This window comes from Rutidosis leptorrhynchoides, chromosome 11 (assembly GCF_046630445.1).
Source record: "Rutidosis leptorrhynchoides isolate AG116_Rl617_1_P2 chromosome 11, CSIRO_AGI_Rlap_v1, whole genome shotgun sequence".
NCBI classification, from domain to species: Eukaryota; Viridiplantae; Streptophyta; class Magnoliopsida; order Asterales; family Asteraceae; genus Rutidosis; species Rutidosis leptorrhynchoides.
This window is the reverse complement of record NC_092343.1, coordinates 240,887,538-240,901,429: the sequence shown is the minus strand read 5'-3', so window position 1 is coordinate 240,901,429 and position 13,892 is coordinate 240,887,538.

Sequence of the window (13,892 nt, the reverse complement as noted above, 5' to 3'; positions counted from 1 at the left end):
TCCCGGAATGGAAATGGGAAAACATTACCATGGATTTCATCACTAAATTGCCAAGGACTGCAAGTGGTTTTGATACTATTTGGGTAATAGTTGATCGTCTCACCAAATCAGCACACTTCCTGCCAATAAGAGAAGATGACAAGATGGAGAAGTTAGCACGACTGTATTTGAAGGAAGTCGTCTCCAGACATGGAATACCAATCTCTATTATCTCTGATAGGGATGGCAGATTTATTTCAAGATTCTGGCAGACATTACAGCAAGCATTAGGAACTCGTCTAGACATGAGTACTGCCTATCATCCACAAACTGATGGGCAGAGCGAAAGGACGATACAAACGCTTGAAGACATGCTACGAGCATGTGTTATTGATTTCGGAAACAGTTGGGATCGACATCTACCGTTAGCAGAATTTTCCTACAACAATAGCTACCATTCAAGCATTGAGATGGCGCCGTTTGAAGCACTTTATGGTAGAAAGTGCAGGTCTCCGATTTGTTGGAGTGAGGTGGGGGATAGACAGATTACGGGTCCGGAGATTATACAAGAAACTACCGAGAAGATCATCCAAATTCAACAACGGTTGAAAACCGCCCAAAGTCGACAAAAGAGCTACGCTGACATTAAAAGAAAAGATATAGAATTTGAAATTGGAGAGATGGTCATGCTTAAAGTTTCACCTTGGAAAGGCGTTGTTCGATTTGGTAAACGAGGGAAATTAAATCCAAGGTATATTGGACCATTCAAGATTATTGATCGTGTCGGACCAGTAGCTTACCGACTTGAGTTACCTCAACAACTCGCGGCTGTACATAACACTTTCCACGTCACGAATTTGAAGAAATGTTTTGCTAAAGAAGATCTCACTATTCCGTTAGATGAAATCCAAATCAACGAAAAACTCCAATTCATCGAAGAACCCGTCGAAATAATGGATCGTGAGGTTAAAAGACTTAAGCAAAACAAGATACCAATTGTTAAGGTTCGATGGAATGCTCGTAGAGGACCCGAGTTCACCTGGGAGCGTGAAGATCAGATGAAGAAGAAATACCCGCATCTATTTCCAGAAGATTCGTCAACACCTTCAACAGCTTAAAATTTCGGGACGAAATTTATTTAACGGGTAGGTACTGTAGTGACCCGAACTTTTCCATGTTTATATATATTAATTGAGATTGATGTTTACATGATTAAATGTTTCCAACATGTTAAGCAATCAAACTTGTTAAGACTTGATTAATTGAAATAGGTTTCATATAGACAATTGACCACCCAAGTTGACCGGTGATTCACGAACGTTAAAACTTGTAAAAAAACTATATGATGACATATATATGGTTATATATATAGTTAACATGATATTATGATAAGTAAACATATCATTAATTATATTAACAATGAACTACATATGTAAAAACAAGACTACTAACTTAATGATTTTGAAACGAGACATATATGTAACGTTTATCGTTGTAACGACATTTAATGTATATATATCATATTAAGAGATATTCGTACATCATAATATCATGATAATATAATAATTTAAAATCTCTTTTGATATTATAAACATTGGGTTAACAACATTTAACAAGATCGTTAACCTAAAGGTTTCAAAACAACACTTACATGTAACGACTAACGATGACTTAACGACTCAGTTAAAATGTATATACATGTAGTGTTTTAATATGTATTTATACACTTTTGAAAGACTTCAATACACTTAGCAAAATACTTCTACTTAACAAAAATGCTTACAATTACATTCTCGTTCAGTTTCATCAACAATTCTACTCGTATGCACCCGTATTCGTACTCGTACAATACACAGCTTTTAGATGTATGTACTATTGGTATATACACTCCAATGATCAGCTCTTAGCAGCCCATGTGAGTCACCTAACACATGTGGGAACCATCATTTGGCAACTAGCATGAAATATCTCATAAGATTACAAAAATATGAGTAATCATTCATGACTTATTTACATGAAAACAAAATTACATATCCTTTATATCTAATCCATACACCAACGACCAAAAACACCTACAAACACTTTCATTCTTCAATTTTCTTCATCTAATTGAACTCTCTCAAGTTCTATCTTCAAGTTCTAAGTGTTCTTCATAAATTCCAAAAGTTCTAGTTTCATAAAATCAAGAATACTTTCAAGTTTGCTAGCTCACTTCCAATCTTGTAAGGTGATCATCCAACCTCAAGAAATCTTTGTTTCTTACAGTAGGTTATCATTCTAATACAAGGTAATAATCATATTCAAACTTTGTTTCAATTTCTATAACTATAACAATCTTATTTCAAGTGATGATCTTACTTGAACTTGTTTTCGTGTCATGATTTTGCTTCAAGAACTTTGAGCCATCCAAGGATCCATTGAAGCTAGATCCATTTTTCTCTTTTCCAGTAGGTTCATCCAAGGAACTTAAGGTAGTAATGATGTTCATAACATCATTCAATTCATACATATAAAGCTATCTTATTCGAAGGTTTAAACTTGTAATCACTAGAACATAGTTTAGTTAATTCTAAACTTGTTCGCAAACAAAAGTTAATCCTTCTAACTTGACTTTTAAAATCAACTAAACACATGTTCTATATCTATATGATATGCTAACTTAATGATTTAAAACCTGGAAACACGAAAAACACCGTAAAACCGGATTTACGCCGTCGTAGTAACACCGCGGGCTGTTTTGGGTTAGGTAATTAAAAACTATGATAAACTTTGATTTAAAAGTTGTTATTCTGAGAAAATGATTTTTATTATGAACATGAAACTATATCCAAAAATTATGGTTAAACTCAAAGTGGAAGTATGTTTTCTAAAATGGTCATCTAGACGTCGTTCTTTCGACTGAAATGACTACCATTACAAAAACGACTTGTAACTTATTTTTCCGACTAGAAACCTATACTTTTTTTGTTTAGATTCATAAAATAGAGTTCAATATGAAACCATAGCAATTTGATTCACTCAAAACGGATTTAAAATGAAGAAGTTATGGGTAAAACAAGATTGGATAATTTTTCTCATTTTAGCTACGTGAAAATTGGTAACAAATCTATTCCAACCATAACTTAATCAACTTGTATTATATATTATGTAATCTTGAGATACCATAGACACGTATACAATGTTTTGACCTATCATGTCGACACATCTATATATATTTCGGAACAACCATAGACACTCTATATGTGAATGTTGGAGTTAGCTATACAGGGTTGAGGTTGATTCCAAAATATATATAGTTTGAGTTGTGATCAATACTGAGATACGTATACACTGGGTCGTGGATTGATTCAAGATAATATTTATCGATTTATTTCTGTACATCTAACTGTGGACAACTAGTTGTAGGTTACTAACGAGGACAGCTGACTTAATAAACTTAAAACATCAAAATATATTAAAAGTGTGGTAAATATATTTTGAACATACTTTGATATATATGTATATATTGTTATAGGTTCGTGAATCAACCAGTGGCCAAGTCTTACTTCCCGACGAAGTAAAAATCTGTGAAAGTGAGTTATAGTCCCACTTTTAAAATCTAATATTTTTGGGATGAGAATACATGCAGGTTTTATAAATGATTTACAAAATAGACACAAGTACGTGAAACTACATTCTATGGTTGAATTATCGAAATCGAATATGCCCCTTTTTATTAAGTCTGGTAATCTAAGAATTAGGGAACAGACACCCTAATTGACGCGAATCCTAAAGATAGATCTATTGGGCCTAACAAACCCCATCCAAAGTACCGGATGCTTTAGTACTTCGAAATTTATATCATATCCGAAGGGTGTCCCGGAATGATGGGGATATTCTTATATATGCATCTTGTTATTGTCGGTTACCAGGTGTTCACCATATGAATGATTTTTATCTCTATGTATGGGATGTGTATTGAAATATGAAATCTTGTGGTCTATTGTTACGATTTGATATATATAGGTTAAACCTATAACTCACCAACATTTTTGTTGACGTTTTAAGCATGTTTATTCTCAGGTGATTATTAAGAGCTTTCGCTGTCGCATACTTAAATAAGGACAAGATTTGGAGTCCATGCTTGTATGATATTGTGTAAAAATTGCATTCAAGAAACTTATTTTGTTGTAACATATTTGTATTGTAAACCATTATGTAATGGTCGTGTGTAAACAGGATATTTTAGATTATCATTATTTGATAATCTACGTAAAGCTTTTTAAACCTTTATTGATGAAATAAAGGTTATGGTTTGTTTAAAAATGAATGCAGTCTTTGAAAAACGTCTCATATAGAGGTCAAAACCTCGCAACGAAATCAATTAATATGGAACGTTTTTAATCAATAAGAACGGGACATTTCAAGATGTACAGAAATAAATCGATATATATTATCTTGAATCAATCCACGACCCAGTGTATACACGTATCAGGCTAGATCACAACTCAAAGTATATATATTTTTGGAATCAACCTCAACCCTGTATAGCTAACTCCAACATTACTGCATATAGAGTGTCTATGGTTGTTCCAAATAATATATATACATGGGTCGATATGATATGTCAAAATATTTGCATACGTATCTATGGTATCCTAAGATTACATAATGTATTAGAATACATGTATAATACAATATAAGTTAGCTAGGATATGATTTGTATAGATTTGGCAAACATTTCCCGTAGCTAAAAAGATCAAAAATATCCAATCTTGTTTTAAACATAACTTCTTCATTTTAAATCCGTTTTGAGTGAATCAAATTGCTATGGTTTCATATTGAACTCTAATTTAAGAATTCAAACAGAAAAATTATAGGTTTATAGTAGTAAATTTATGTTACATGTCAATTACTAAAGAGGTAGTCATTTCTGTCGAAAGAACGACATCTTGATGACCATTTTGAAAAACATGCTTTCACTTTGAGTTTAACCAAGATTTTTGGATATAGTTTCATGTTCATATGAAAAATCATTTTCCCAGAAGAACAACTTTTAAATCAAAGTTTATCATAGTTTTTAAATATCCAAACCAAAATAGCCCCCGGTACTACGACAGCGTATATCCGATTTTATGGTGTTCATCGTGTTTCCAGGTTTTAAATCATTAAGTTAGCATATCATATAGATATAGAACATGTGTTTAGTTGATTTTAAAAGTCAAGTTAGAAGTGTTAACTTTTGTTTGCGAACAAGTTTAGAATTAACTAAACTATGTTCTAGTGATTACAAGTTTAAACCTTCGAATAAGATAGCTTTATATGTGTGAATCGAATGATGTTATGAACATCATTACTACTTCAAGTTTTCTGGATAAAACTACTGGAAATGAAAAAAATGGATCTAGCTTCAAAGGATCCTTGGATGGCTTGAAAGTTCTTGAAGCAGAATCATGACACGAAAACAGTTCAAGTAAGATTTTCACTCGAAATAAGATTGTTATAGTTGTAGAAATTGAATCAAAGTTTGAATATGAATATTAACTTGAATTAGAAAGATAACCTACTGTAAATAACAAAGGTTCCTTGATATTAGATGATTACTTGGAATGGATTAGAAAGCTTGGAAGTAGACTTGCAACCTTGGAAGTATTCTTGATTTTTATGAAACTATACTTATGGAATTTATGAAGAACACTTAGAACTTGAAGATGGAACTTGAGAGAGATCAATTATATGAAGAAAATTGAAGAATAAAAGTTTTTGTAGGTGTTTTTGGTCGTTGGTATATGGATTAGATATAAAGGATATGTAATTTTGTTTTCATGTAAATAAGTCATGAATGATTACTCATATTTTTGTAATTTTATGAGATATTTCATGCTAGTTGCCAAAATGATGGTTCCCACATATGTTAGGTGACTCACATGGGCTTCTAAGAGCTGATCATTAGAGTGTATATACCAATAGTACATACGCCTAAAAGCTGTGTATTGTACGAGTACGAATACGGGTGCATACGAGTAGAATTGTTGATGAAACTGAACGAGGATGTAATTGTAAGAATTTTTGTTAAGTAGAAGTATTTTTATAAGTGTCTTGAAGTCTTTCAAAAGTGTATTAATACATATTAAAACACTACATGTATATACATTTTAACTGAGTCGTTAAGTCATCGTTAGTCATTACATGTAAATGTTGATTTGAAACCTTTAAGTTAACGATCATGTTAAATGTTGTTAACCCAATGTTTATTATATCTAAAGAGATGTTAAATTGTTACATTATCATGATATTATGATATATAATATATCTTAGTATGATATATATATACAGTTAAATGTTGTTACAACGATAATCGTTACATATATGTCTCGTTTCGAAATCATTAAGTTAGTAGTCTTATTTTTACATATGTAGTTCATTGTTAATACACTTAATGATATATTTACTTATCATTTAACATAATTAACCAAGTGTATCAATATCTTAATATGATTCATATGTACTTAGTAAGACGTTGATATAACGATAATCGTTATATATAACGTTTTCGAGTTTCTTAAATTCAATAGTCTTATTTTTATGTATATAACTCATTGTTAAAATACCTAATGAGATACTTACTTATCATAATATCATGTTAACTATATGTATAATCATATATATGTCATCATATAGTTTTTACAAGTTTTAACGTTCGTGAATCACCGGTCAACTTGGGTGGTCAATTGTTTATATGAAACCTATTTCAATTAATCAAGTCTTAACAAGTTTGATTGCTTAACATGTTGGAAACACTTAATCATGTAAATATCAATTTCATTTAATACATATAAACATGGAAAAGTTCGGGTCACTACATACGAGCATTCCATCGCACCTTAACGACTGGTATTTTATTTTGCTTAAGTCTTTTAACCTCACGATCCATTATTTCGACAGGTTCTTCGATGAATTGAAGTTTTTCATTGATTTGAATTTCGTCTACTGAAATAGTGAGATCTTCTTTAGCAAAACATTTCTTCAAATTCGAGACGTGGAAAGTGATATGTACAGCCGCGAGTTGTTGTGGTAACTGAAGTCGGTAAGCTACTGATCCGACACGATCAATAATCTTGAATGGTCCAATGTACCTTGAATTTAGTTTCCCAAGTTTACTAAATCGAACAATGCCTTTCCAAGGTGAAACCTTAAGCATGACCATCTCTCCAACTTCAAATTCTATGTCTTTTCTTTTAATGTCCGCGTAACTCTTTTGTTGACTTTGGGCGGTTTTCAACCGTTGTTGAATTTGAATGATCTTCTCGGTAGTTTCTTGAATTATCTCTGGACCCGTAATCTGTCTATCCCCCAGTTCACTCTAACAAATCAGAGACCTGCACTTTCTACCATAGAGTGCTTCAAATGGCGCCATCTCAATACTCGAATGGTAACTGTTATTGTAGGAAAAGTCTGCTAATGGTAGATGTCGATCCTAACTGTTTCCAAAATCAATAACACATGCTCGTAGCATGTAGTGACCTGAACTTTTCCATGTTTATATATATTAATTGAGATTGATATTTACATGATTAAATGTTTCCAACATGTTAAGCAATTAAACTTGTTAAGACTTGATTAATTGAAATATGTTTCATATAGACAATTGACCACCCAAGTTGACCGGTGATTCACGAACGTTAAAACATTTAAAAACTATATGATGACATATATATGGTTATATATATAGTTAACATTATATTATGATAATTAAACATATCATTAAGTATATTAACAATGAACTACATATGTAAAAACAAGACTACTAACTTAATGATTTTGAAACGAGACATATATGTAACGATTATCGTTGTAACGACATTTAATGTATATATATCATATTAAGTGATATTCGTACATCATAATATCATGATAATATAATAATTTAAAATCTCTTTTGATATTATAAACATTGGGTTAACAACATTTAACAAGATCGTTAACCTAAAGGTTTCAAAACAACATTTACATGTAACGACTAACGATGACTTAACGACTCAGTTAAAATGTATATACATGTAGTGTTTTAATATGTATTTATACACTTTTGAAAGACTTAAATACACTTATCAAAATACTTATACTTAACAAAAATGCTTACAATTACATCCTCGTTCAGTTTCATCAACAATTCTACTCGTATGCACCCGTATTCGTACTCGTACAATACACAGCTTTTAGATGTATGTACTATTGGTATATACACTCCAATGATCAGCTCTTAGCAGCCCATGTGAGTCACCTAACACATGTGGGAACCATCATTTGGCAACTAGCATGAAATATCTCATAAGATTACAAAAATATGAGTAATCATTCATGACTTATTTACATGAAAACAAAATTACATATCCTTTATATCTAATCCATACACTAACGACCAAAAACACCTACAAACACTTTCATTCTTCAATTTTCTTCATCTAATTGAACTCTCTCAAGTTCTATCTTCAAGTTCTAAGTGTTCTTCATAAATTCCAAAAGTTCTAGTTTCATAAAATCAAGAATACTTTCAAGTTTGCTAGCTCACTTCCAATCTTGTAAGGTGATCATCCAACCTCAAGAAATCTTTGTTTCTTACAGTAGGTTATCATTCTAATACAAGGTAATAATCATATTCAAACTTTGGTTCAATTTCTATAACTATAACAATCTTATTTCAAGTGATGATCTTACTTGAACTTGTTTTCGTGTCATGATTTTGCTTCAAGAACTTTGAGCCATCCAAGGATCCATTGAAGCTAGATCCATTTTTCTCTTTTCCAGTAGGTTCATCCAAGGAACTTAAGGTAGTAATGATGTTCATAACATCATTCGATTCATACATATAAAGCTATCTTATTCGAAGGTTTAAACTTGTAATCACTAGAACATAGTTTAGTTAATTCTAAACTTGTTCGCAAACAAAAGTTAATCCTTCTAACTTGACTTTTAAAATCAACTAAACACATGTTCTATATCTATATGATATGCTATCTTAATGATTTAAAACCTGGAAACACGAAAAACACCGTAAAACCGGATTTACGCCGTCGTAGTAACACCGCGGGCTGTTTTGGGTTAGTTAATTAAAAACTATGATAAACTTTGATTTAAAAGTTGTTATTCTGAGAAAATAATTTTTATTATGAACATGAAACTATATCCAAAAATTATGGTTAAACTCAAAGTGGAAGTATGTTTTCTAAAATGGTCATCTAGACGTCGTTCTTTCGACTGAAATGACTACCTTTACAAAAATGACTTGTAACTTATTTTTCCGACTATAAACCTATACATTTTCTGTTTAGATTCATAAAATAGAGTTCAATATGAAATCATAGCAATTTGATTCACTCAAAACGGATTTAAAATGAAGAAGTTATGGGTAAAACAAGATTGGATAATTTTTCTCATTTTAGCTACGTGAAAATTGGTAACAAATCTATTCCAACCATAACTTAATCAACTTGTATTGTATATTATGTAATCTTGAGATACCATAGACACGTATACAATGTTTCGACCTATCATGTCGACACATCTATATATATTTCGGAACAACCATAGACACTCTATATGTGAATGTTGGAGTTAGCTATACAGGGTTGAGGTTGATTCCAAAATATATATAGTTTGAGTTGTGATCAATACTGAGATACGTATACACTGGGTCGTGGATTGATTCAAGATAATATTTATCGATTTATTTCTGTACATCTAACTGTGGACAACTAGTTGTAGGTTACTAACGAGGACAGCTGACTTAATAAACTTAAAACATCAAAATATATTAAAAGTGTTGTAAATATATTTTGAACATACTTTGATATACACGTATATATTGTTATAGGTTCGTGAATCAACCAGTGGCCAAGTCTTACTTCCCGACGAAGTAAAAAATCTGTGAAAGTGAGTTATAGTCCCACTTTTAAAATCTAATATTTTTGGGATGAGAATACATGCAGGTTTTATAAATGATTTACAAAATAGACACAAGTACGTGAAACTACATTCTATGGTTGAATTATCGAAATCGAATATGCCCCTTTTTATTAAGTCTGGTAATCTAAGAATTAGGGAACAGACACCCTAATTGACGCGAATCCTAAAGATAGATCTATTGGGCTTAACAAACCCCATCCAAAGTACCGGATGCTTTAGTACTTCGAAATTTATATCATATCCGAAGGGTGTCCCAGAATGATGGGGATATTCTTATATATGCATCTTGTTAATGTCGGTTACCAGGTGTTCACCATATGAATGATTTTTATCTCTATGTATGGGATGTGTATTGAAATATGAAATCTTGTGGTCTATTGTTACGATTTTATATATATAGGTTAAACCTATAACTCACCAACATTTTTGTTGACGTTTTAAGCATGTTTATTCTCAGGTGATTATTAAGAGCTTCCGCTGTAGCATACTTAAATAAGGACAAGATTTGGAGTCCATGCTTGTATGATATTGTGTAAAAACTGCATTCAAGAAACTTATTTTATTGTAACATATTTGTATTGTAAACCATTATGTAATGGTCGTGTGTAAACAGGATATTTTAGATTATCATTATTTGATAATCTACGTAAAGCTTTTTAAAACCTTTATCTATGAAATAAAGGTTATGGTTTGTTTTAAAAATGAATGCAGTCTTTGAAAAACGTCTCATATAGAGGTCAAAACCTCGCAACGAAATCAATTAATATGGAACGTTTTTAATCAATAAGAACGGGACATTTCAGTTGGTATCCGAGCGTTGGTCTTAGAGAACTAGAATTTTGCATTAGTGTGTCTTATCGAGTTTGTTAGGATGCATTAGTGAGTCTGGACTTCGACCGTGTTTACTTGAAAAATGATTGCTTAACAAATTTTGTTGGAAACTATATATTTTTAACATGTGAATATTATGTGATATATTAATCTCTTAACGCGTTTGATATTATGTGATAGATGTCTACCTCTAGAACAAGTCCCATTGACTCACCTAATAATAATGAAGAGTCAAATGTAAATTGGAATGATTCGTGGACTGATTCACAAGTTCCCGAAGAGGAACCGGAAGAAGAGTCGGAACCGGAAGAAGAATCGGAACCGGAAGAAGAATCGGAACCGGATGAAGAAATAGAACCGGTGGGGGAAATAATAAAACGGTTAAGTAAAAGAAAATCCTCAACCAACCGACCAAGGTTAATTATGGTCAATGGTGTTTCCGCCAAGGAAGCAAAATATTGGGAGGATTACCAATTCTCCGATGAATCGGATTCCGACGAGAATTCCGATGATGTTATAGAAATTACCCCAACTAAATTTAAAAAGGCAAAAGAAAATAATAAGGGAAAGGGCATAAAAATAGAGAAATCTAATTCCAACCCCGATGAACTTTATATGTATCGTCAACCCCCGAAGTCCTTAAGTTGTAACAATGACCCGGGAACCTCTAAACCACCAGGTTTTTCTAAACCAATGTGGATAACGACGGCTCGTATTAGGGGAAAATCATATATCCCTAGAAACTTGGCAAAACTAACCAAAACTGAAGAAGAAGAAACAAGCGAGTCGGAATAAGATAGTTGTATTCATGTGGTGTAATATATGTAATGTAGTGTGCTTATGCTTTATGATATATGTAAAAATTGCTTGTATTAATAAGTATTTTTTTTATGAATCTAACTCTTGTCTATTTTACAGTATAAAAACGCAAAATGGATAGACAACCCAATATTTTAAGAGACCTACCCGGAGACATGATTGATGAAATCTTGTCTAGAGTCGGTCAGAATTCCTCGGCACAACTATTTAAGGCGAGATCAGTTTGTAAGACATTCGAAGAACGTTCCAAGAATGTCTTGGTTTATAAGAGACTTTCGTTTGAAAGATGGGGGATATCACATTGGGAAACCCATAAGTTACGATGTGTTTACTTTGACGCATATATTGCGGGGAACCCAAATGCTATTTTACGCAATGGGTTAAGAAATTATTTTGACTCAATATATCCGAATATTGGACTTCGTGATTTAGAAAAAGCGGCTAACATGCAACATAAAGAAGCATGTTATGCTTACGGATTAGTAATGTTCGCTTCTCACCAAAGTGAGAACAAGAACATCGGGCTACAACTATTAAACAAAACGTTCCCACAAGTGACGGAGTCGGTAATTGGGGTAAGAAATGAGGTTTTTAGATTGTTACGGGACTGTTGGACATTACGTAACCCTCGTCCCTTTGACGACGTTACAACACGCTGTCTTATCAACGGCCATAACGGTTATGTTGCACAAGACCAAGGATGGGAAGTAGTCCTAGTAAAACCAGAATGCATGACTTGTTTCTGGACGTATGAATTACGTGTCTTTATTGCCTTTGCTGAACGACTTGTGTACTAGCTAGAATTATCTTCACAACTATCTTGTATCAAAGTTATTGTGTGCTATATTTCATGCTTTATGTAAAATAAGCGGTATTGTAAGTTTGTAAAATATTGTATAAAAGTTTGAACGCAAAATATTATTATAATCAGTTTTTCATATAGAATTGTAGTAGTTGAATTGTATATTAGCTACTAAGTATGAACTTAACGGGTAGGTACTACACGAATTTAAACTTATAAAACGCTAATATGAAGAAAAAGCTTTTATAAATGAGTTCATATTATGCTACGAAATACTATTAACTACTCTTAATATTCTGTATGATTAACTTGTTCCATTTAACTATTTTGAAGGAAATGGCACCGACTACTCGACACACCGTGAATATGAATGAAGAGGAATTCCGTACTTTTCTAGCTTCAAACATAGCCGCAGTACAGGCTGTGCTACATACCAACAATAACCTTGGATCTAGCAGTACAGGAAATCGTGTAGGATGCACCTACAAAGAATTCACTGCCTGCAAACCTTTAGAATTTGATGGAACCGAAGGACCGATCGGATTGAAATGGTGGACCGAGAAGGTTGAATCGGTGTTTGCCATAAGTAAGTGTACTGAAGAGGACAAAGTGAAGTACGCTACGCATACCTTCACAGGTTCTGCGTTAACATGGTGGAATACCTATCTAGAGCAAGTGGGACAAGACGATGCGTACGCACTACCGTGGTCAGCATTCAAGCACTTGATGAACGAGAAGTACCGTCCCAGAACCGAGGTCAATAAGCTCAAGACAGAACTTAGAGGGTTACGAACCCAAGGATTTGATATTACCACGTACGAAAGACGATTCACAGAATTGTGCCTATTGTGTCCGGGAGCATTCGAAGATGAGGAAGAGAAGATCGACGCGTTTGTGAAAGGATTACCGGAAAGAATCCAAGAAGATATAAGTTCACACGAGCCCGCCTCCATACAACAGGCATGTAGAATGGCTCACAAACTAGTGAACCAGATTGAAGAAAGAATTAAAGAACAGACTGCTGAAGAGGCCAATATGAAGCAAGTCAAAAGAAAGTGGGAGGAAAACGGTGATAAGAATCACCAATACAACAACAACAGCAATTATAACAATAATCGCAACAACTATCCTAACAATCGCAACATCAATCGCAACTACAACAAACGGCCCAACAACAACAACAACAACAACAACAACCACAACAATCATCTTAAAAACAATAATAACCGCAACAACAACAACAATCAGAAGCAGCTATGCCAAAGGTGTGAAAAGTACCACTCGGGGTTCTGCACCAAATTTTGCAACAAGTGTAAAAGAAATGGTCATAGCGCGGCGAAGTGTGATGTCTACGGACCAGGGGTTAACAGAACGAAAGGAACAAATGGTGTCGGAACGAGTAATGGCGGAGCAAGTAGTGTCGGAGCAAGTTATGCCAATGTAGTTTGTTATAAATGTGGAAAACCGGGCCACATTATTAGAAATTGCCCGAACCAGGAGAACACGAATGGACAAG